This window comes from Bactrocera tryoni, chromosome 2 (assembly GCF_016617805.1).
Source record: "Bactrocera tryoni isolate S06 chromosome 2, CSIRO_BtryS06_freeze2, whole genome shotgun sequence".
In the NCBI taxonomy this organism is placed as follows: Eukaryota; Metazoa; Arthropoda; class Insecta; order Diptera; family Tephritidae; genus Bactrocera; species Bactrocera tryoni.
The window spans coordinates 26684667-26711825 of record NC_052500.1 but is presented as its reverse complement, the minus strand read 5'-3'; the positions used below and the strand labels follow the sequence as shown (position 1 = coordinate 26711825).

The following is a 27159-nucleotide window of genomic DNA, read 5'->3' as shown; positions in this document are numbered from 1 at the left end:
TGTATTTAATAAAGTAAATTTGCATTTAAGTTATCTTGAATAAAATAAAGAATTTTGCCAAAAATATGTGTTTTACTATGGTAGACCAGAGACTTTTCAATTAACCTGCTAATTGTATAATAATAACATTATTAAAGAGTTTTATCATTAATATAGTCACCTTTCTTTCCAAAAAATTCATACACTAAAGCAACAACAAAGTTTTTATACCTATGTATATCAATACATTACATACAATTTATACCTCAATAAACCGAATCGAACAAGCAACTCACTTAAACCGTATAGAAATAGAAAAGAACACTTCCTTCCTTCGAACAAACAACTCACTTAAACCGTATAGAAATAGAAAAGAACACTTCCTTCCTTCTTTTCCATTTCTGTATGATTTAAGCGAGTTGTTTGTTCGATTCGGAAAGAAAAAAGTGTTCTTTTCCATTTCTATACGGTTTAAGCGAGTTGTTTGTTCGATTCGTCAAGTTCCCAGAAGCCTATACCTGCTTATAACTCATTCGTTCTGTCTTAAAGTTCGATTATCTTTATTCGGAACTATTTTTAAGCTCTGTATTTCATAGCGAGAACATATGTACATACATATTTAAGTGAGAACTTAAATTATGAAATCTACAAAATTATGTACTGGCCATAAATCAGTTAATTACGTACAGTGAATATCCGACTTTCTTCCGATCCGAACAATCTGTTCGTAGTTGGTATCATTCCCCAATCCCAACATAATTTTATGAAGATATCTCGTCAAATAAAAAAGTGTACCTTACAAGAACTTGATTTTCATGGCTCAGTTTGCATGGCAGCTATATAATCTGGTCGACAATACCAAAAATTCCGTCAAGAACGGGAAGGCTCTCTCCGAGCCGTTCAATACTAAATGAGGTTTCAGACAAGGCGGCTCACTATGCTGCCACTTCTTCAATCTACTGCTGAAGAAAATAATTCGAGCTGCAGATCTGAATAGAAACGGTAAAATCTTCTAAAAGAGTGTACAGCTGCAGAGGCACGCTGATGGTAAGGGGAGGGAAAGACGAGATATCTTCTGTCATCAAATAAAGAAGTCATCGCACTAACGACCTGGCTCCCACGTCTCTGTTGGGAGTCATAACTTCGAAGTCGTAGATAAATTTGTCTATCTTGGAACCAGTATTAACAGCAACAGCTATTTCAATCTCGAAATCCAACGCAGAATAACTCTAGCCAACAAGTGCTACTTCGCACTGAATAAGCAATTGAGATGTAAAGTCCTTTCTCGAGGAACAAAGACCGAACTCTACAAGTCACTCATTCCTTCTGAATGGACGGTGACAGCATCTGGTGAGTCGACTTTACGAGTTTTCGAGAGAAAAGTTCGGCGGACGATTTATGGTCCTTTGCGTGTTGGCAACCACGAATACCGCAGTCGATAGAACGGGGAACTGTACGAGATATACGACGACAATGACATAGTTTAGCGAATTAAGAGACAGTGGCTACGCTGGCAAGGTCACGTCGTCCGAAGTGATGAACACGCTCCAGCTCTAAAAGTACTTGACGCAGTACACGCCGGGGGAAGCAGAGGAAGAAGAAGTCCTCCACTCCGTTGGAAACACCAGGTGGAGAAGAACCTACACTTGGAATCTCCAGTTGGCGATAAAAAAAGGAAGAACGACTGACACGCTGTTGTAAACTCGGCTATAACCGCGTAAGCGGTTTCTGTGTCAATTAAGAAGACGAAGATATATTTTTTTGGGTCTCCAACGTTTCCTTCTGGAAAACTCTACTCAGGGTATAAATAAGGAAGCCACCTTCAGAAAGAGTGCAATGAGTGAAGTCTTTGGCAAATATAAAATATATAAGACATTGCCTTTGGTAGGCTCTCCTTAGTTAAAATACTGTGAACTTTGAGGACATTTTACCCAATTTCAGAGTTTTATAAAAATAACTTTTAGAAGGTAGTCTAAATCAAGTTTCAAAGGACAGGAGTTTAATTCTTATAGATCTTTTTTTCTTCTTGCTTTGATTTATGTATATCTTTTACAAATCATAATATAAAGTGTTATTTTTGCGGAACTAAAATTCTAAGGGGATTATTATTATTTTTACGTCTAAATTGTTACAATCCTAATAAACATAATATCTTTTCGATTCGACTTTTTCTTTACTTTGTTTTGTTCGTTTACCTTTTGATCTAAAATCTCAGATGCCATGATTAGCAGATTTCAGCAATCTACTTTAGTACGTCCTGTGGTCGAATTGAGATCAGCTGTCTGATTGTTGAAAGAATTTATTAAGTCGCTTCCCCTTTGACAGAGAGACACTAGACACTGATTTGTTAACAAAAGGTCAAGTTTATCACTTTCTCGGTGTTTCAGTATATGCAGAAAATATTTGTGGCAACCCAATACTAACTTAAGCCCAGTTATTTGGCCAAATGTCAAAATTTAAAGTACATATCAAGAACTCGAATTCTTTCTTTGTCGGACCTTGGTTTTACAAACAACAATAGTTTAAAACCTATCGAAGAAAAGCTAGTTGAATTCTTTCTTTGTCGGACCTTGGTTCTACAAACAACAATAGTTTAAAACCTATCGAAGAAATGCTAGTTGACTTAGACCTCCAAAGCTCTCTTTCGCTTCGTTTGTCTTTCTAGTTAATTTAGCAAGGTGTAGAGCATTATGGGTTAATTAAATCTTGAGAATATAAAATCCAAATAATAAGCTCTAGAAATCAGTAGAAGCAGTAGTAATATGCTTCTTTCAACTTAGTGCAAAATTATTGGAGATTTATTGGCGCGATATATGGAACAGGCATCGATTTCGAATAAAATATAGCGCATATTAATCAAGCAGATTCGCTTTCAAGCTTCGCAACCGCAAATCGTTTTTTTCCGCTGGAGTAAATCGCACAAGGCGAACCGTTCATATTTCACTTCCCATTGCCTCAAACCAAGCGCAATATCTACTGTGTATGTATATACACTTCCATATATGCACCTGTGTGGCTTGTTCTCATGACAAATCACTTGATTTTTTATTTCCTCATCCACTATTAATGCCGTTACATAGTTTATTGGTTCGTTTAATAACATTATGCGCGTGGAAAAAGCTATACGCCGAATGACAATAGGAAAACAATTTTTTGTTTTGCTTTGCGCTACGCTTTCCACTCGAGGAACTCCATTGATGAGCTCGGCAAGCGCAGCAAGAGAGCGCCTGTGAATTAGCCACTGTCGTACGCCGCCGGCGTCAACACGACAGCGCACAGTCTGGTGCATTGACCAACGAAACAACGGTAATATGCCGTAAAAACAAAAGCAAGCACACCGTAATACTCAGGCCCATAGGTAAATGAAATAAAAACCGTAGCACCAAAGCCGTGTTGGTCTACAACCAAAAAAAAAAAAAGAGGCAGTGGCGGCGGCGCGCGTACGAATTTGCCTTCACAGTTCGGTGCGATGAGCGAGACGTGCAGGCGCGCACTTCACAACACAATTTCACAGCTCGAATTGCACAAATGGCAGCAAAAAGCGCGAAATGAAAATAGCAAAACGCCAACTTGTGTTGAATTACGAGCGTTAGTGGAATGCAATAAGGCAACAAACAAGCGGCCGGCCGCGTTAATAAAATGGTACGCTTGGGTGTTCATTTGCCTGATATGGCCGGCGCTCTTATTGGTGTGATTAAGCTTTTTTTTATTATTTTTTACTGCCATGTTTTTAGAGGACATGCGGTTCGTTGAGTTTTGGTATGCGCATGCGCAACTAATAAAATGACAAAATACACGTATTAAGCAAATGTTTAATTAGAAGTCATTTTTAGGGAGTAATGCGGGCTTGCAGACTTAAATTGTCTCGAAAGAAGTGTATAAAAATTTTGTATCTGTGTCAAATGAGATAAGTAGAATGGTAAGGGAAGCGCAAGGGCTTAAAGTACGCGCACCCTTCTGGCATGTTTAAAGTATTTAAGGAATAGTACAGCGAATTAAGAGACATCGGCTACACCGACCAGATCATGTCGTACGAATGGATGAAAACGCTCCAGCTCTGAGAGTATTCGACGCAGAGACCCGTCGCGGGAAGCAGGAAAAGAGGGAGACCTCCACTCCGTTGGAAAGACCAGGTGGAAAAGGACTTGGAATCTCCAATTGCCGCCAAACAGCGAAAAGGAAGAACGACTGGCCCGAGAAGAAGAAGAAGAAAGAAATATCATGATTTATGGACTAAGTATCATCAGTTCTGACGCTTGACTGTAATGCAATCCGACACCCAACCTATTTCAAGGGTTCGCAATAGACCTTAGGCCGCGTTTCACACCTCAATTAATTTCTAAGCCATTTCAAATCTTGAATAAAAATCATTAAAACTTAAAATTTTGGATACTTATGGAATATAATGATTTATGGGCTTAGTATCCTAAGGTTCGAATCTTAAATACCCATCATAACGTCGAATCACAGATGACTGGCAACTCGTTTTATGACAAAAGTGTGGATCTTCTGTTGAACCACTTGGGTTATTCGAGTCCAATAACAGTCCACTTAGCTGAGATTACAAGTCTATAAGAGTTTCCTACACGTTTTCTCTATCTTCTATTGAGTTTCCGGAAAACGAGACTGTGAACTTGTGTTGTGCTTGAAAACCACGTGAAAAATCTAGACATGATTATCAAAGAATAATCAATTCTTGCGTGGAAACTTGGGCACGAATAATAATAAATATGTTTCACTGAGTAAACTTTAGATATATAGTATGTATGTACTTGTAAGTAGTCAAAGCCTTTTGGAAATGATATATCCTACTAGAACATAAGAATTTCTACGGAGATCATACTGTTGCCCTAAACAATCATACATGCCAAATTTCGTGAGAAATCTCGTCAAATAAAAAAAACGACCGAGAAAGAACTAGATTTTGATCTTGGAGAGAAAAGGATGACAGGCGACGTGGCTAAAAATCGACATCTCTGACCTTTCATTTTGGGTATTGCAAACTTAATATACCTTGTTCAGGGTATAATTAGAAATCAGCTAGAGCTATTTGAATATAAAATTTTTGAGTACTTCAAAGGAAAGAACCCATTTAAATATGCTATTGCCTGAGAAGACCTATGTGATGAATTATTTCAAGATACTCGTATGACGTTTTTTTTCTACCCAGTTGGAAATTCCGACCCCATCAAATTACTGTTTTGAAGTATAAAGTTTTAAAGACTGCAGTTTGAAAGCCATCTTGATACAGTCGGACCTACTGAACAGTATACAACGGGTGATCTAAGAGGTACATTTTTCAACAGCCTTTTTTGACAAATCACGCGTCAAGCTGTCATGTTATTTTTGTTCAGTACTGTTTGGCATACCATCATGGAATAGTTTCAGAAGCTGTCATTTCATCCATAAAGACGGTTTGGTGTGGTTTCTGGGCCGGTGGAGTCATCAGTAAATATTATGCAGCCGTTGTCGTCACTATTTGATGCCTGAAGGAAGCTCGTGATCTCAACAAGACGGTGCCACTTCCCACACATCGCATCAACCAATGGATTTATTGCGAAAACACTGAGGCTAACAGATAATTTTACGTTTTGTGCCGGTCGATTGGCCACCAAAACCGTGTGATATCACACCGTTAGACTTTTTCTTGTGGGGATATACTAAAATTCACACCTTGGAGCAGAACATCACGCTTGTCATTCGCCAGTTACCAGTCGAAATGCTGGAACGAGTCATGGAACATTTTACTCAACAGATGGACAATCTGAGACATAGCCGCGACCATAATTTGAAAGAGATAATCTTAAAAACAAAAAAAAAAAGTGCCAGAGAATGTTCTTTTGAATTTTAATACAGATTCCCCATTAATTTGAAGTTTCTGTGTTTTTTTTAAGTAATAACCTCGAATGGATCACTTTTTTGAATACGTTAATGAAAATAACTCCTGTTTACATATATGTTATTGGCTGAGAAAATATATCAAGATTTGATGCATTTTTCGACCCCACAAATTATTAATAACACTAGTTTACAGTATTGAACTTTTTGTCTGTTGCCGCGAATTCTGCGATTGATATTGTTCACTTATTACTTGTTTTTGTCAAATCTACCCTCAAAAATTTTTGAGCAGCTCGAGTTACTTTGATTTTGATTTTTATCATTTAAGCATATAGTATATAGTACCCATATTAATCGAAAACAGGCGTATTTTACTGTGTTAAGATTAGATAATTTTTGCTACATATGCGGAGAATATGTGTTTAAAAATTGTAGAAAAGTTATATCAGAGTTGGTGAAAAATACCTATTTTGAGTATTTTGTGGTGCTCTTGGATAAAAATAAGAATTCTTGGGCTCCCAATTGTGTTTGTAAATCTTGTGTGGAATATTTAAGGAAAAGTGGTAAAAGAAGTGCCTTTAAATTTGGAACACCGATTATTTGGCGAGAACCATGAAATCATCTCGTAGACTGTTATTTTTGTAGTGTGAACATAAACGGTTTAAACACTAAAAATCGAGCTAAATGGCAGTACCCAATTACTAGTTGTGTTCAACGTCCAGTGCAGCGTTTCACCTAACTCTTCAGAGCCTAAAAATATATCTGAACCTTTAGAGCAAGATATTGAAGGACCAAGCTCATCAGAAAATGATGCTGATTTTGAAGGTATGTCTAATGAGCCAAAACGTTTTTCCCAAAATGAGTTGAACGATCTTGTAAGAGATTTAAATCTTTCTAAACAAGCTTCAGAATTGTTAGCATCAAGACTAAAAGAAAAAATTGTTCGAAATCTCTTGAAGTAGTTTTCTTCTATAACTGGCTTATACCAGATATTTAGCCATAAACGAAACTTTCTCATAAAGTAACAGATGCGAAAGTTTTTACAGTATTATTTTCTTATAATAATCACGGAACTTATTTGCACCAATTATACGAAATAAAGGGAAATATTATCTTTTAGAAACGCTTTTAAAACAGTGGGGTCATTTATTTATTTATTTTATTTTTTATTTTTTTTTTAATATTTTTTTAATTTTACAATAGTGCTCCAAAGAACCAGACAAAATCGAAAATACCAGAAAATATCGGAAAAACTGTAAGGGTTTTGTTAGTTGGGAAAATTGATTAAAGTCCTTGCTACTGACTAGATTTCGGCAAAACACACTAAAAGCATATGCTAAATTTTCACATAAACAGAGAAATAAATATTTTTACAGCTCATCCTTTACAAATGCTGATTAGAATATCAAGCAACATATGAGAGAATATCAAGCAACAGAAAAGTAATAGATTCACTGTAGAATCAGGGTTCTGAAACAGGTATAGAACTCAAAATAATAAAAAAATGCAAAAATGCAGGTGCTGAAACAGCCACAGAACTAAAATAAACTGAAAGTATAGTTTTTCTCTGAAAGCATTGAGAATTTTAAACTTAATTCATAACCAATTACAAAAAATGTAATGAATTAGGTTTCTAATTTTTTTGAAACTACGAAAAAAAAATTAAAAATTTTAAAATTATTATTTCTGCTAAGCAAGCTTGTAATTATCAAAAAAATGTTATATTTTTATTTTTTTATCTTCAACCTACCCTGGCGATGAACCGCGTCCCACCGACTTCACACTGCCGCTGCTGCCGCATATCTGACGCTGCGGCACGCCCGGCACCGGATGATGATGTAACGGTGATGACGAAGCCGAAGCCGTCGGCGTGCGTCCATTGCTGCTGCAAGCGCTGCTGCAAGCGCTGCCACTGCCGCTGCGCTTTGGCGATGTTGACGTGGATGAGGACATTTTCGGCAGTGGCGCGTTATCCTGCGAACTCTCCGTGTTCACCACCTGCTCCAGCATGTGAATTTTCAACATTTTCTTGCTTTTTGGTTGCTTTGTAGGTATTTGCTATAGTTGCTTGTTGTATTTTTAATTATTTTTTAACTAATAAGATATTTTGGTAGTATTAATCACGGGTTAGTGAGACTATTTTTTGATTTTCTTTTGTTTTTTTTTTTTAATTTTCTTTTGTGATTTTTTTTAATTCTCTTTTGTGATTTTTTTTAATTTTGTTTTTTTGTGATTTTTTGGAATTTTTTGTTATTAATTATTTTTGTAAAATTTTTGGTTTCAATATTTGGATTAATTTGACATATAAGTATGACGATTAGTGACTAAATGTTTTCACTTTCAAAGCCCGCATGACTTTATTGTTGCGCTTTATTTTGATTTTATAACTTATTTCATATTAATGCTGACTAATTTGGGCAGCGGTTTCACTCGCGCTTCCTTGTTTGGGGTAGCGCCAGTGACGGGAAAGCTATGCGAAACCGACGATTTTCAATTATTTGTTGTTATTTGTTGTTGTTGGCTATTGCTTAACAGCGACTGGCTATTTTGGTGTTGCAATATTTGACTTTTTTCTCTTGAATATTTTTTCACTTTTTGATTTTCACTTTTGCATTGCCTGGTTGGCTATTCTGACACTCATGTAGTTATGAGCGTGTATGTGTTCGTAAACATATGTAATTTCGTATTTTTACTTTTTTCTTGCAACTAGTGCGGTTTTATGCTATTCTTTATGCATAAAATATTAAATTATTTATTCAAATGTAAGCAAGCACACAAAGCAGCATAGATACAATACAGATGCATATACATACATACATACATATATGCACATAAATAAATTATTCAAAAAATTGTTCAATTATTAATATTTTTAATAAATAAAACACGCCACTAAATTTACAATTTACAGTACTCAACACTTCCGCTCATTTAAATACAATTTTTGTTGTTGTTGTTTTTTTCTTTCACTACCTATAAATGTATGTCGGTTCACTTTGCATCCGTTCAATTTAATTTCCCTCACTATTTGTTATTTTTTTTGCATTTTTTACTGACTTTTTATAGCTTTAATAAAATTTATTAAAATTTCCATAATTCGAACGAGCTTCATGATTCATGGAGAGAGGTTGTTAGATGCTCGGAAAAATGTGAGTATTTTTTGTGTAGATGTCTGTATATGTGGCTGTGTATGTGTGTATATATGTATTTGAGGTGTTATTGCTCGGGTGTGCGAGCACTGAGCACCGCAATCAACGTCAGACTCACTGGCACCAAATCAGTTGGTCGCCTGTCAACTCACCGTGAAAAACAAACAACAACAACAATATTAGTCAGAAAATTTTGCTGACTGAACTCAACCAAGAAATTAGGAGAAGACAAAAGCGAAACTAAAATAATTTAGCAAGCGTTTCGGCAAACTTTAGCGTACGCTAAGGGTTATGTTTATACTTATATTGATGATGGTGTAGATACGAGTATATAAATAAGAAGATAAAAAATAAGAAAATACAAATAAATACATAGGCAAGTGTCCGAGCGAAAACGAAATGGTAGTCGCACCCCAAAAAGATCCCTTAAACATTTAGAAATTAGTAAAGTGACTCAGCAGCTTTTGAAAAGCCTCTGAAAAATTAAATAAAAAATTAATAAAAATATAAAAAAGTATTTAATTTACACCAAAATATAAATACAACAAGAAAATGAGTTAACTTCGTTTGCACCGAAACTGGAATACCCTTCACAAATAAAAAAGCTTAATTTTGGTCGTTCAATTTGTATGACAGTTATAGGCTATGGTGAACCGTTATGAAAACTTTCTTCAAATATTATGGCGTTGCCTTGGACAATAATCCATACTTAATTTTGTGAAAATATCTCTTCAAATAAAAAAGTTGTCTATACAAGAACTTGATTTTGACAGTTCGGTTTGTACGGCAGCTATATGATATAGTGCTCCGATCTGGAAACTTTTTTTCAGATATTATAGCGTTGCCTTGGACAATAATCCATACTTAATTTTGTGAAAATATCTCTTCAAATAAAAAAGTTGTCCATACAAGAACTTGATTTTGATAGTTCGGTTTGTATGGCAGCTATATGATATAGTGATCCGATGTGGAAACTTTTTTCAGATACTAAGGCGCTGGCTTGGACAATAATCTACGCCAAATTTCGCGAAGATATCTCATCAAATCAAAGAGTTTTCCATACAAAAACTGGATTCCGATTATTCACATTGTACGGCAGCTATATGGTATAGTGGTCCAATCTGAACGATTTCTTTGCAAATTATACCGTGGGCTTGGACAATCCTCCATGCTAAATTTTGTGTAGATATCTCGTCAAATAAAGAAGTTTTCCATACGAGCACTTGCTTCCGATCGTACAGTTTGTATGGCAGCTACATATACATATGTTATAGTTGTCCAATAATAGCGGTTTCTACAAATGAGCAGCTTCTTGGGGCAAAGAGCACATATGCGAATTTTCGTATCGAAATCTCAAAAACCGAGCGACTAGTTCCCATATATGTATGTATACTGGCAGTCGAATGTGACTAAATCAACTCAGCTCGTACCGCTAATCATACATACATATATAACTATATATCTATGTATATTGTATAGGGTCTTCGAAATTTCCTTATTGAGTGAGTAACACACACCATGACAAACTTTAAAAACTTCTTTTAAACTTTTTTTTTTCTATTTTTCTTTTTCGTAAACTCTTTAACATGAACCGAAATCGAAATGGCACCTTCGTTCGAACACTAAATCCTCAATTATTGCTTCTTAAGTGCAAAAAAGTCTCAGCGCTGACTGTAAAGAGTTTGCTGCCGCCAGTTTTCTGCGTTTTCTTTAGTTTGCTGTGCGTCGCGTCAATAAATATTCCAATTCATTATTTTATTTTTCGTCTCACAAGCGACTTACACAGCGACTCCAACGATATGGGAGAATGAAAAGTGTGGAGTCAAGATAAGAAACAGATTTATAGGCTATAATAACTGCGAAAAACGCTTACAAAATAAAATATTTTTATTTTCGCCTTTTATTTGCTTTTTATAAGTGTTGTAATGAATGAATAGTAAAAAGAGGAAGAATGAAAAATAAATGAAAATAACAGTAAAAGTAATACAATATAAATATGTACATATGTGCAAATGTTACTGCTACAATACAATAAATACCAACTATAATATCGACACTTGTGAGGGTCCATTACAGGGTGGGACGTATGTTTCAACTACGAAAAGTCGGTATTATGCGAAAAAGCAGAAGATTTACTTGAATGCAAGGATTATGAGTAAAAATATATTATTTTAAGTGTTCATAAATGAAAAAACAAATTCAGAAATTGTATGAAACATAAAACAGGCTCGCTCTGGTCGATCTATGGCCTAAGAAGTCAATGAAATTATGGAAAAGATTGACCAGGCCGTCACATAAGCAGCCATGACATCGCTGAAAGAACTTAACATTCATCAACAAATGGTTTTGAATCATTTAAAAAAGGCAGGCTACAAAAATAAGCTCGATATTTGGGTTCAACATGAATTGTCTGTGAAAAATTCAATGGACCGAATTAACATCTGCGATTCTTTGCTGAAACGAAATGAAATCGAACTATTTTTGAAGCGTGTTCTTTTTTGAAGCATGATCTTTTTCGTCTCCTGTTTCCATTTCAGTCTTCTGTTACCACTAAAATGGAAACAGGAGACGAAAAAGATCATGGTCCAAGCGTGGTAAAGCTCAACAAATGGTCGCAAAGCCAAGATTGACGCCACGAAAGGTTATGCTAAGCGTTTGGTGGGATTTGAAAGGAATCATCCAATATGAGCTGCTCTAGCCTGGTCGAACGATTGATTCTTCATTTACTGCCAACAGCTGATGAGATTGAAGCAAGCAATTGAAATAAAACGGCCAGAACTGATCAATAGAAAGGGCTTCGTCTTCCATCAGAACAATGCTAGACTACACATATCTTTGATGACTCGGCAAAAACTGGTAGAGCTTGGCTGGGAAGAAAAAAGAAGAAAAAAATTAATCCACCACATAGCCCTGACCATGCACCATCAGACTACCATTTGTTTCGGTCAATGCAGAACTCTCTTAATGGAGTAGAGTTGGCTTCAAGATAAGCCTGGTAGAATTACTTGTCGCAGTTTCGCCGAGAAACCAGAAAAGTTTTACACTGATGGAATAATGTCTCCAGATGAAAAATGGCAAAAAGTGATTGACCAAAATGGTACTTGGTATCTGGTTCACTAAAGTTCATTATAAATATAAAAAAATTAGTTGAAGTTTGGTGAGAAATACGAAAAGACTTTTTCGACTAACCAATATCTATCAACTAACAACCAACCTATTTAAATACGGCTTGTTGAAGGGTGAAACCAAAATACTGTCTTTTGAAAAAAGAAATTTAATAGGCATTTAATTTATTGTTTTTGGGTTAGAATCCTAATGACACTTCATCACTTTGCTAACATACAAAATATTAAAGTTTGATTACGCAATTTATATGTCTAAGTCAGTAATAGCAAAGTTTATCATTTCGAATTCGTACCCTTGGCGAAACGATTTCAAAAGAAAAATCAAATTTATGCAAACAAACAACATGCATTTATGTCTAAAGCAAACATACAAACCATCAAAGTACATACAAACAAACTTGCATACAATCTAAATGACTTTCAATTTATCGTGGCCCTCAGGCGAGAGATTTCGCAACGAGCAACTTGTTGCATGTTATCATCGTGTCCCGGCCAAAAGCAGCCGAATTTTCACGCTGGCGGCTTAGCGTCAGCAGCGATAAATTGATATAATTTGCATATTCCACAGTTGACAGTTTTAAGCTCACCTTTTCATATCAGCGTTGCTGTTGTGCTGTTGTTGTCGTTTGAAATTTTACGTAAATTTTAAAATTGCCAAGCAGAGTGTGGTAAGGAGAGGCGAGGGTGCAGAAGCAAACGTAAATATTTTGTTATCAAAATCAGCGCTTGCTTCTACATTTATTTACACACATATGTATATATGTATGTATGTATACATATACATATGTTTTGTTGTAAATATGTGCTTCTGCTAAATTTGCGCAGTGATTAACTTTTCCGGCTGTCTCGCTGGTGGCTCGGCCCCACTTTGTCTAATCTGTTCACACTCTCATCACGCCGTCATAACTCAATGGTCGCATCGTTGCCGCTATTACCCCCACACCTCTTCCCCTTGCATGTAATTCAGCAATCAACATCGTGCAAATGTTTTTATCAAATCAAGCACCATGTCAGCGTTTTGATGAGTCGTGTCTGTCCGGACATTTGTACATTACTTAGGTGCATACAAATTGGGCGCGTGATTTCGTAAAAGTGGATTTCAATAGACCCTGTTTATACGTATACAAATCGCAGGTCTCAAAAAAATAAAATTATGGTTTAGTAATGTAGAATTTTTACAGACGATGAATAGATTGCGATTTTTTACAATGGGCGGTCCAAGTAGAGGTACTTTTTCCAATAGTTTTTTTCACAGTTGACGCGGGAGTTATATCAAGCTGTCATATTATTTTTGTTATTTTTATGTCGAGATCTTAAACTTACTGCTTGTACACGAGCTGCAGCCGCTCGACCTTCCCAAGCCACATTTCGCTCTATGTCCTCTTGAAAAGTTCTAAGAAGAACCAAATTTTGTTCAGCGATGAAGCTCATTTCTAGAATAATGGATATGTAAACAAGCGAAATTGCCGCATTTGGGACGAAGAGCAACATGAAGAGATTCAAGAGCTACCATTTCATACGGAAAACGGTTTGGCCTGGTTTGTGGGCCGGTGGATTCATCGATTCATATATCTTCAAAAATTATGCCGGTGAGAACGGAACCGACAATGGCAACCGTTATCACGCCATGACAACCGACTATTTAATGTTTGAAATTGAAGTGCATGATCTCGGCGAACAGATAATTTCACGTTTTGGGCCGGTCGATTGGCCATTAAGATTGTGTGTTATCACACCGTTAGATTCTTTCCTTGAAGATATGTAAAGTCTAAAGCAATCCCGCCTCGATTCAGGTCTTGGAGCAAAACATCGCGCGTGCCATACGCCAGTTACCAAAGGAAATGCTCAAACGAGTCATCGAATATTGGGTCAACGAATTTACCATCTGAGACGGGCGGCCAACATTCGAAAGATATAATTAAAAAAAAAATAAATGCCAAAAAATATTCTTTGGAATGATAATAAACATTCCCCATTAAATTTGAAGTTTCTTTTGTTTTCTCTAAAAAAGTAGGTAACCTCGAAATGAATCACCCTTAATTTCGAACTGCTGGAAACTCCCAGTTTTATTTTTGTCCATAAAATAATCTCAAAAAATTCCATTAACCCTTCGAAAGTGGTCCGACAGGTCATTTATTGCCTAAGATCAATGCGAACACCACGAATAAGAGTTAAAACTTCGCTAACGACAATATTTGGCATCCTTAAAGTAAAATTCTAATGGAGCTTACTTCATTTGAAGCTCTCTTCACGCCCCTCTACAGTCTAAAAAGGTTAAATTCTCAAAAATAACGCATGGTTTGAGCTAAATGGAATATGCTAATATTTTTTTAATTGTCGCAGTGTTCTAAAACTTGTCGTAAATGTGAAATCTGCAGTTATAAGATTTTTTTTTGACCACGAACTACTATATTTTCCTTAAAATCCAACAAATCCAATTTTCTACATTTTTGGTTAATTTTTCGAAAAAAATTTTTCCAAAAAAGGTTGATAAAACTAACAAAAAAATAAATAAATATTCAACCAAAAAATCTATTATAATTAACGCGCCACCACTGTGTTGTCGATATAATTTAGGTATTAATGAAAGATGGCATACGTTTTGCACTACATCCTAACTTACCGTACAATTAAAAATTACGCCGTAAATTTAATAGATGACTTTTCAACTACTAAGTTAACACATATCATGTGAATAAATTTATAAAACAAAATTAAAAAAAAACCATTTGTCATATTATAAATAATTCTAAGCCCACAGATATTAACCTGACATTTTATTGATAAATTATCACGGAATTTTAGGGTGAAAAGCAAAAAAAAAAATACACAATAAAAACGAAATCGAAATCAAAATTGACAATGACACTGAGATTGATGACGCTAAATACTTTGCGTGCACACACATACATATGTATGTACATACTTGTATATAGATTTATGTATGCATGGCTTTTCTAAACCTTGAAAATTGCATTTTAAGGGGGTATTCTGGTTTAGAAGTCCGAATTTTAGGTATTTTTTTTGACGCGATAAAAAAAAAATAAAAAATTATTTTGAGTATCCATTTTTTTACATGCTTTCTATTGATATTATAAGAATACAAAAAGCATAAATAATATAATAAAACAAGTAAGGAAGGGCTAAGTTCGGGTGTCACCGAACATTTTATACTCTCGCATGATAAAGTGATAATCGAGATTTCATTATACGTCATTTACATATTTTTTAAATACCATATTTTTGTAAAGTTTTATTCCGCTATCATCATTGGTTCCTAATGTATATACTCGTATTATACAGAAAAGGCATCAGATGGAATTCAAAATAGCGTTATATTGGAAGAAGGCGTGGTTGTGAACCGATTTCACCCATATTTCGTACATGTCATCAGGGTGTTAAGAAAATATTATATACCGAATTTCATTGAAATCGGTCTAGTAGTTCCTGAGATATGGTTTTTGGTCCATTAGTGGGCGAGGCCACGCCCATTTTCAATTTTTAAAAAAAGCCTGGGTGCAGCTTCCTTCTGCAATTTCTTCCGTAAAATTTAGTGTTTCTGACGTTTTTTGTTAGTCGGTTAACGCACTTTTAGTGATTTTCAACATAACCTTTGTATGGGAGGTGGGCGTGGTTATTATCCGATTTCTTCCATTTTTGAACTTTATATGGAAATGCCTGAAGAAAACGACTCTGTAGAGTTTGGTTGACATAGCTATAGTAGTTTCCGAGATATGTACAAAAAAACTTAGTAGGGGGCGAGGCCACGACCCCTTTTCCAAAAAATTGCGGCCAAATATGCCCCTCCCTAATGCGATTCTTTGTGCCAAATTTCACTTTAATATCTTTATTTATGGCTTACTTATGACACTTTATAGGTTTTCGGTTTCCGCCATTTTGTCGACGTGGCAGTGGGCCGATTTTGCCCATCTTCGAACTTAACCTTCTTATGGAGCCAAGGAATACGTGTACCAAGTTTCATCATGATATCTCAATTTTTACTCAAGTTACAGCTTGCACGGACGGACGGACAGACGGACGGACAGACAGACATCCGGATTTCGACTCTACTCGTCACCCTGATCACTTTGGTATATATAACCCTATAACTGACTCTTTTAGTTTTAGGACTTACAAACAACCGTTATGTGAACAAAACTATAATACTCTCGTTAGCAACATTGTTGCGAGAGTATAAAAAACTGCAGGTCGGCGAAATGGAGACTGATGAAACAATAGCTTGTCCTGGTGTGTTGGATATAAATCCTTTCCATGACCTAAAATTAAAATTTATGCGAAATCCGTGAAGAGTAAAAGTGTAGTTATCGCACTACGAAACGTTTTTGAAAAAAAAATTTTTACAAAATGGTGGAGGTTTGAAAAAAAAGTTTTGTATTTTGCGTTTTTGTTGTGGTTCGGAATTTTTTAAAAATAAAAAAAAAAATCTTTCGAAACCTCTTCGTACTGCGATACTATAATATATAAGAAAGCTCTATGTAAAATTTCATGCGAATCGGTTGAGTAGAACTTGAGATATCATGCACACCGTTTCTAGAAAAGTAGTTATTAGAAAAACGAGTTTAAAGTTTGAAAACTAATCGCGCGCAGTCGGAGTCGGAGTCACAAAATGAGCTATAACTCGGAAAATAATTTGAATTTCGAAAAATTCTCTCAGGGACATTTTCTTGAAGGGTTATACATACTATAAATATGCAAACAAAATGGATTTTTTACGAATTTCCAAACCAGAATACCACCTTAATGAATTAAGAAGGGCTTGCCGAACTGTTCGTAATAATTATATACATACATACATATTTTCTTACGTATATACATATGTACATATGTATGTACATATGTAATATGTGTACATACATATGTATGTATGTATGTACCAAAGCAAATATGCCAATACACATATGAATGAAGCGACGAGCGCTTACCGTTAATCGAGCTGTCAACTTATTTAAAATAATTAATTAATTTCAAATATTGGAACAAGTGTACATATATACTATAAACATACATACATATATATACATATATACATACATACTATTCATAATATACAGTGCATATCTGTATTTAACTGTACAAGTGCACCCACAATATGTCAAATGTCACATACAGTTAGTACTTTAAAACCGAAAACAAAAGTATTTTCGGAAAATCAATCACAATATAAAGCGATAAAATGCTAACGCCCACACACACAACAACAAAAAATATACCAAACAAATGTTAAAAGAAAAGTGACGCACCACTGCAAAAGAAAGAGATTAGAAATACATTTGTACGACCATTGTTCACTTCAAACTACAGTTGCTGATAAGAAAGCTGAGTCAAAAGAGAATAATGTGCGTATTTTGTAATAGTTTTTCTTTGTACAAATTTGTTAATGGATTTGCAATTGGAAAATATCAATAAAATTTAAAACTTTATCAAACTGAATATTACCGAAATTCAGTGATAAGACGTTGGTAACTAAGGCAGTCAGGTTGTTACCAAATAATTTTTGTTTACTTAATTTTAGATACATATGTTTGTGTTGAGAAGTAGGTAGTGTACCAGAAAACGGAAGGTGTAAACTGTGGGTTAAAAAGTTTATGATTTTATTGGACTCATAGAAGCTTGAAAGTTTCAAATGGGAAAAATGGTTGAAAATTAATTTCATAGCTAACGCTTATCCGCGCTTGTTTTTTTTATTTGTTCTTTAATTTTTCAATTTTTAAATTGTCTTACTATTCCAAAATCACTTTATGCCAATTATTTTAACGGTATATATTTAATAATTGATTTAATGTGCTCATTAATATAATTAACGCAAATAAGCTAATTTCCGCATTCATCGATTTGCGCTTGGCTGTGGTCAAATTATGCACGTTCGATTCGCTTTGCAATTTTCGCGCTAGAGAGAATATGCATATAACGGGTGATCTAAGTATAGATTCGAGTGATTAAAAAAAATTTTTTTTTTTTCGTTTCGTACTTGGAAAAATAGGTTCTTAGACACCTCTAAGAAAGCCTCTCCAAACATGAGTTTTTAATTGTAACGGGAAGGTCCTCCTACATAGAGTGTTCTATTTTTTCTTATTATCAGATTGAAAAATTTATATCTCGCTTCCAACTACTTGAAAAAATCGCTTGTTCCTTGGATTTTGCAGGAAATTGAATGCTCTACAAAAAAGGTCTGATATGATTTTTTCGCAAACCCAACCGTTTAAAAGATATTAACGGTTGAAATTTGATTGCTTTTGGAAAAATTTTTCAATTCTTATGAATTTTATAACTCAATGAAAAAAATCATTATGAATAAGGTTCTTTGAGGTGTCTAGGAACCTATTTTTCAGAGTATCAAACGAAAAAAAAAAATTTGTTTTTGATCCACCTTAATATGCATTGATGTTTGAATATCTCGTAAACGCTTAACTTAATCGAAAAATCATAGGATAAAATGGAGCAGTGAATTTCCTACAAAATTATGAGTTTCATCATTCATAATAATTTTTTTTCATTGAGTTGTAAAATTCATAAAAAATAAAAAATTTTCCCAAAAATAATCAAATTTCAACCGTTAATATCTTTTAAACGGTTGGGTTTACGAAAAAATCATGAGAGACCATATTTTAGAGCATTCAATTTCCTACAAAACCTAATTAACAAGATATTTTTTCAAGTAGTTGGAAGCGAGATATAAATTTTTCTATCTGATAATAAGAAAAAATAGAAAACTGTATGTAGGAGGACCTTCCCGTTACAATTAAAAACTCATGTTTGGAGAGGCTTTCTTAGAGGTGCCTAGGAACCTATTTTTCCGAGTACGAAACGAAAAAAAAAATTTTTTTTTTTGACTCACTCTAGTATAGATATTTGTTTTCAGTAGCCTTTTCTGACAGATCACGCGTCATTAGTGCATTTGATCATGGAAAGGCTTACGTCTGAACAACCTTTACAAATCGTTCATCTTTATGACATATGGAACGACTTGGCGCAATTTACGTCGATCGCGACCATTATCGCATCATGATAACCGAATATTTGATGTCTGAAATTGAAGCTTGTGATTTCAGCGACATTTAGTTGCCACAAGTCTGCGCCACTTTCCAAACATCGCAAAAATTAATGGATTTATTGAGAGAACCGTGAGCAGATAGTTTTACGTTTTGGGGTTTTCGATTGGCCACCAAAATCGTGTGATATCGTATCGTTAGACTTCGCCATTAAATTAGAAGTTTCTGGGTTTTTTTTTTTTTAAATAGAGAACTTCGAAACACCCTTTTTTCTGTAGGTGCAAAATAAATTTATTAATAAATATCAAGAAGCGAAGCGTTTGTTCTAATCGACACGGTGAAGATAATTTGTGCGCCATTCGAAGGCGAAATTTCGGATTACGATTTCACGAGGTTTGCAATTAAATCAAATAAATAACATTTCTCAATTTGCATGAAAGTATCAGCAGAACGTTCACAATACAAAAATGAAACCAAAATGTTGTAAAGAAAACCAAAACCAAATTTAACCCAAATTTAGAGCAAGAAAGCGCGGTTTGTGATTAATTTCAAATCAGAGTGAGTGGTAAGTTGCTGCAAGCAAAACAAATTAAATGATATCCAGGAAATGTGCAGCCACAGCCGCAATTTTTAGATTCCGCAAATCATGAAAGTTGAAAAAATTAAAAAAGTATCTACAAAAATATATAGAAGAGAAAACTTAGTAAACATTTCCTCTATAGTATTTAAAAAGAAAAAGTTTAACTGTAGAACATCTAGACGTTCCTTTTTATGTAATAGGTTGTCAAAAAAGTCTTGCGGTATTTTCGCTAGTTGGCGCTGAAAGCGCGTAGTTCTAGTTTTATTCGTCACATCGGGTCATGCGATACCTTTTTGGAAAGCTCATTTCACGCGCTAACACGTGTTTGATTGATTGTCGTTTCTTTTAAGTCGTTCGTGAGTTATAGCGTGGAGCAAAATAAAGAGAAAATACGGCATACTTTACAGTACTACTACGATAAAGGCAAAAATGCATCTCAAGCCGCCAATAAAATTTGTGCAGTTTATGGACCCGATACAGTTTCCGTTTCCACCGCACAACGATGTTTTCAACGTTTTCGTTCTGGTGTAGAGGTGGTCGAAGATGCGCCACGCTCCGGAAGGCCTGTCGTCGAAAATTGCGATAAAATCGCTGAATTGGTCGAAAGAGACCGGCATACTAGCAGCCGTAGCATCGGTCAAGAGCTGGGCATGAGTCATCAACGGGTATCTGGAAGTGTAGCTTGCTTTAAGACGCTTTCTCTACACATGAGTTCCAACTAAAGTGTTTTTCTGTATTCAAAACTGATTACCTTTGTTAGTGTAACCTCAAAATTTTGAATTAGCTGGTTTAACCTAACTTAGTAGTTATAAAGTAAAGCATTTATACACATGACCTTCATAACCTTATATATACTCCTAAGAGAAAGGAAGCGCATTTTCGCTTCATAGAGAATCATGTTAAGTATTATGTTGATCTCGCTTTATAGTATGGTTGCGAAAATTCGCTCAGACAACTGAAGGAAGTCATGATAAATTGGCACAACTGACAGGTTAAGTCAGTTTTGGTTCGATGGTGGATCTAAAGATCTCACTTAGAATACTACAAGCATATCCGGTTCTTTGTGAAGTCATACAATTGAACTGCTAGATCCGATCCAATCTTATATGTAAGTATTCAAATCGGGCAATAGCCTGTTAAAAACTATTCAACTAGAAATAGGAGTAGATAGTCACTTATCTGACGAAGGCTGCACTTCGGCGCAGTAAATCTACCCCTCGAGAAACGCTACAATAGTCAGGCAGTCTGAAACTGAAGTTGATAGAGAGCTGCTGAGAAGAAGCAAAACAAAAATTTCCATGACATCATTTCTTCGACAAATAAATCGCTTAAAAATTATTAAAAAAAAAAAATTGAAAGCAAAGAAGCTTTCAATTTCTGCCAATTCTTAGATATAGAATTATATTTCGAAAAAGAGCCCCTAATCAAAAAGAGCAATTATACTATCAATAGTTGTCTACTGATCTTACTGGGTTACGAGGTTTGACAATTAAACCTGTGGTAAACCTGTGACCTTGAAATTCCCTTTCTCTTTTTCCGGCATCCCTCCCCTCTCCATTGATATACATATGTACCATCGCTCTAGCTTGTTCAGTTCGCCTGTTGCGTCAAGTTGAGTGGGTTTTAAAGCTCGTCACGAAGATGGAAAAACGAAATCAAGAGCAACGCGTCGCGATAAAATTTTGCGCCAGATTGGGCGAAACAGCTTCGGAAACGTAGCTAAAATTGTAAGAGTGTATGGTGATAGTGCTCTTAATCGTGCCCAGGCTTACAATGGTTGTTTCCGCGCGCCCCCGCCCGAAAAAAGCTCGTATGAGCACGTCGAAGGTGAAAACGATCATTATTGCCTTTTTTGATAGCCGTGGAATCGTCCACAAAGAATTCGGTGCTCAAAGGAACTCATTTTGAGTCGATTACGGACATCCAGGCGGCCGTGACGAGAGTAGAATAATTTTCAAATATACGGTTTTTATGGAATCAGTCTCATTACTTAATTGTCATACCTCGTATATGGGTTTACGGGTTTAAAAAAATCGATTTTTTTATTGTCTTATTAAATTCTACAATACCTCTAGAATATTGTCCTAAATTTTAATTAAGTTGATCCGAGTAATATTTTTGGAGATGCAGCCTTGAGAACAAAATATTTCATTTTTTATATGAAAAAAAAATATTGAAAAAAGGCTGTTTTTTACCCGAGGAACCCACAATATTGTCCAACCTATACAAAATCACTCTAGAGAAATGATTAATTGAATAAATATATCGTTTTATTTCCTATTTTCTCTGCTATCGCAGAACACTGATATCTGTTTATAAAACTAATCCACCACACCACGCTTGGGAAACCGCTCAACCCTAACCTAGCCAAAAAATATAAACTATAAAAACTTTTACTTTTCAAATCACTTTCTCACTACAAAAAAGCGTAATTCTCTCACTTTCAATTACACCAGTCGCCTAAATCGGACATTTTGCAATAATTTTCCTAATCGAAATCAAAATGCACATTTGTATGAGCCCATAGAAACCAAAACCATAAATATAAACATTTACAATTTCAACGCGTCCGAAAAAGTCGGTGAAATTCGAAATAATTTTCACTTCGTACCACAACAACAATGCAAACTATCAGTTAAACCTTGGCAAGTGAGCAATTAATTGATAAATCAAACAACAATACAGCAAATAATGCGTGGACAATTAAAAGCACACTTTCAACGACAGACAGACTGACAGACAGTCAGTTTGAGCTACGACAAGTTATTCTTGGCAGCACGTGACTTAAAGTAAACAAAATTCCACAGTGTACTCGACTAGCTTATTATTTATTCGCCATGTGTTTTCACTCGCGGAAGAATTTATGCATTTGTTGAAGAAAGGTTTTGCACTTTCGTGATAAGTTGATAGCGGGCGCTTCTTTGCTGCAGCTTGTTAAAGGTCAATTATAGATGTAGACACGCTTATGCGGTTTAGCTTTACAACAACATGGCCAATGCAAGGTGATTTGAGAGTAAATATTTTGTGTTACAGCACGTTTGAGGTTATTAACAGCCATTTTACAAATTTATAGTTTAGTCTTTATTAAGAAAATATTTAATGGAGTGTCATATGAGTTAAAATTTTTTGTGGGTTCTTACGTAAAAAGCAGGCTTTGTTAAAAGAATGTAGAAATTATTTATGAATTCTAAACGTCGGAGCATTTGGAACATAAGATTTGACCAGTTTAATTTTCTTCTGTCTAAATTTTTTTTTGTTGCATTTGGTACCGAAACGGTTAGCTCAAGATATTCCACATTTTTATCACTGCAGAATAGTATATTTTCTCAATATCTGATTCAACATTGAGCTTTTAGTATGAAATCTAACCCTTATTTCAAGCAGTGCTTAATATTTCCTGAGCACTACTAAACCTGTCAACTGTTTCTTTAGATCCTTGTTCCCGAATCGTACTTGATTTATTGCTAATGGGTCTATTGTTTCGCCAATCAAGAAAACCATGCAAAAAGTTACGCTGACAGATATCAAGAAACAGCGCATTTACATGCCACCTCTTAATTGGGTTCCTTCAATGAATAATTTACTTATATTGACACATCGAAAAAAAGTGGGACTGTTTGTCGTTAGAATGACTAAAACCATTCCCCAAAAAGATTAGATTAATATTATTTCAGTTTTTAACCGAATAAATTCCAACTTCATTCCGGCAAAAATGACATAATTTGAGACTTGCTCATTTTTCTCCCAAGTGCGTTGCCTGCTTGAATTTATAGCGATAAGGGCGGGATTTCATATGTACGGATCTAGCACTTATTTAAAAAATGAATGCACGTATTAAAGGATAAAATTAAGTGATATAAGTTAACTGGGTGAAGCGAGCATCTAAAAATAACACCGAAAGGCAAAATAACCGAAATTTATGTTTAATATTCTCAAGCTATTTTTTTCGACAATGGTATCTTTGGCAGAAAAAATTAAAATTTTAACAGCTCTCTCAGGAATTAAAGTTTTTGTAACATGTTATCCTGTGTTACGGTTAATAGACATAGGCTGTACAGAGCGCAGTGAGCCGCAGTCAGCAGTGGTCTGAAACTCATTCGTTGACATGTAAACATTTTAAAACTCAAAAAGCACTTAACATGGGCCTAGCTTCTTGTTCAAATTGCTGGTTCTGCGACTTGGAACCTGGAGTCTGAAACTCCAGAAAACCTTCTAACTGACTGGACGGCAGTCTGTAGGCGCAGAATAAAGGTCTTTGGATCCAGGTTTTCAAATAAGGATCATATCGCCTCAATAGCTCCTAGCAGTATATTGAAAATTATTAATTTGCTGACGAAACGTTGTAACTTAGGAAGAGGGGGCATAACAGACCCTAGGACGCGGTGCAATTCTCATTTACTTATCCAATCTAATCTAATGTACCAAATTTTTGTTATGACAATGTTGCTTTAAGCAAGTGCTTCCAAATGATTCTATTTTCTATTAGGCTAAGTAGAAAGGAAATTACCTATTTCCAATCAGTGATATGTTTTCAAAAGTTTATTCAATCGAGAAAATGTATACATAAGGTCTTAATCTGGATAACCTCGTTCACCCGCCTATACCCATTTTAACTTCGAGGAGTGCTATTCTAAATCCTAGCCTAAATAACTAAGTTCTTCTAAAATACTTACTTATGTACGACCTTTTGGTATCGCAAAGTCACAAAACTGGTCTATGTGTGGCTTATGCTTATTGACTATCCGATTAACCAAACCTAACCTATTGCCTTACCAAAACAACAACTGTTAAAAAGAATTGCTTTCTACATTTTCGACTTATAGTCTAACCGACTGGACACCCACTATTATCAACAGACAAATAAAATATAGGAAATACAAAAATTAAATAGCTTGCATTATATAATAGCGAAGTGATGAGAAAATATTTCAAATTAAGTCATTCGACCTTGAGACTTATGCGAGAAACTATAAATTGAATTTTGCACAACAATATTGTTTAAGTTCAAGGCTTCGATTATTTTACATTTTTTTCGATTTTTTTTTTATTTTTTTTCGATTTTTTTTTTAATTTTTTGTTTTGATTTTATTATTTGTCTTAAACGATTGCATAATAACTCAATATGAGTAAGTCAATATTTCAATTCAATTCGTTTTGGGGCAAAGTTTACGAATTTACGAATATTTCTAAACCTATCATATGAATGTTTTTCATTAGATAGAAGTTTTGAAACTTCAAAGCGTTTTCCATAAAGCTCATGTTTTCAAAGTAGTTGCCTCTTATAATTTCAAAACTACACACCGATCGCTTTGGGATTTTGAACAACAGTTTTATACATTTACGAGGTAATGCTGGAAAATTTTTTTTTTAAATTTAGTAATATTTTTCATTTGTGGTAAAGAAATTTTAATCGAATTTCGAAACACTCCAGCGTTAACTGGGAAAAGCGATTTTCAAACGATATAATTTTTATTTTTTTTTTTTATTTCAAATTTGGTAATATTTTTGATTTGCAGTAACGCATTTTCGCAAAACACGAATTTTTCACTTCAAAGTGTGGAAAATTAAATTTTCGAAACACTCCAGCGTTAACTGGGAAAAGCGATTTTCAAACGATATAATTTTGATTTCTTGATTTCAATTGAACCATCACCGTGTTATGAGGGACACCACAGTGCAACTTATTTCCGAGGCGCTCACGAGTAATTGCTTTCTTTTATGAAAAAAATCATAAGTATATTTCTTATCAAAATTTGATTTACACTTGTTTGTTCAGAAAAATATTAAGGATTTTGCGCTGAAAAAAAAAACCAATCCAGAAAATTTTCTCGAGCTTCATGTCTGTAGTTGAATTTATTTTCAGAAATACAATATTTATCGCTTAAAATATATTCAATTGGCTGGACCACAGTACTCTTCAGCCTTATATCTTAAGCTAAATTTACTTTCAGTAATACGACTTTTAGTTTGAACTCTTATTTTATATATTTCAGTGCACATTGTTTCAAGCACGATATGGAAAATTGTAATTTAACGGTTTTTGAATAACTTTTTTGCTCATGTGCACAACAAGAAGGTGCATGACCTGCATTTAAAACAAGACAAAACATGTAATGGCATGCATTATTAAATTTAAAACAACAAAACCACGTTTGTTTAACTGATTAACATAAACAAGTGCTTATATTTTGGCAATCAAGGATCGTCTTTATTGGACAGACAGCTTTTAATTTCGGATAGCTCACTTAATTGGTGTAAAGAATCAAAAATCTGAAACAGTTTACTGTTTTTGTAATTCGCAAACAATTAACGTACTGGATTTATTTATATACCGATATAAATATACGTACATATGTACATATATAAATTTTTTATACAATTTCTTTTGTATTTACATACATATGTATGTATGAATGTATGCACTATATGTTTGCATGTATGCTGCTTTTATTTCAACATGTTTCACTTCAAAATTCACTTAATCACTGCTCACGTTTGAATAATTGATTTGAATTCAATTTGAACTTGACATTTTATTTTGCAAAGCACGCCTACAAAAGAAAACACTCACACAAGCTGAACTTTCTGCAAAACTGTCTGAAAGTTTTCGCACAAACACTAGCGCAGACCGAAACGCTCGCACCACATACACACACACACGTACAAACATACGCTGCTTTATCGCTTTGCTGGTTCAGAACGTGCTTAGCATTGCATCTTTTAATTTCCGAAGTGGTACTTTCACACAAACAAAAATAACAAAAACAAACGAACAAAGATGGACGTCGTTCTTACTTTGATAATTTTCGGAATAATTCCTGTTGCGCTCTTTGGTCTGAAATATTAACAAATTGCACAATTTGACACACAAATATCAACAACAAATTCTTATGTTCACCAACAAAAACGAACTTTGTACGAAATTTCAATTTAGATTTCTACACGATTTGTATTTACTTTTTTTGTTTTGCTTTCTTTAAGTGTTAAAACTGTTTTCGCACTTTACGCGAATCGCTTTGGTCGACCGCTGCGACATCGAACGCACGAAAACGAACACAACTTATTCCAAACAATATTTGCGGCAAACTAAACCAGCCGACCGACCGACCAAGTGAACTGCTAAAAATTCAATCCGCGCGACGCTACGCGCCTCAGTTGCTCAGTTGAGTGCCGCAAGTGCCAGAAAGCGGAGAAAAAGCACAAAGACACAGAAACGCAAAAGCAAAGCAAAAACAAACGCAGCGGAGGCAGCAAAGAAGCGGCTGGAAGCCGGAGGCAGTGGAATCTGAGTGACAACTGATTGTGTGCGTTAAGCTCCACTTGCGGGAGCTTTTAAACTTTCAAAGTGGCTTTAAAAATCGAATTAACAAAGGAATAGCTGTAAAGCGACTTTGAAAGCAATTAAATATTGTTTTAATGAGAAAGCTTATAGCCTGAAATTTTCATTTATAACAACGCAACAACAACCAATTAATATT

The 27159-nt window shown here is 34.8% G+C and overlaps 1 long non-coding RNA gene across 1 annotated transcript; it reads right to left on the bottom strand.

Annotated features, from left to right (window-relative positions):
- Positions 1-8411: 8411 nt before the first annotated feature.
- On the bottom strand, positions 8412-26807 carry LOC120768561. Its single transcript, XR_005704776.1, has 2 exons — positions 26477-26807; positions 8412-8544 (listed from the first exon to the last, which is right to left on the bottom strand). It is a non-coding gene; the product is annotated as an uncharacterized LOC120768561 (long non-coding RNA).
- Positions 26808-27159: the final 352 nt, after the last annotated feature.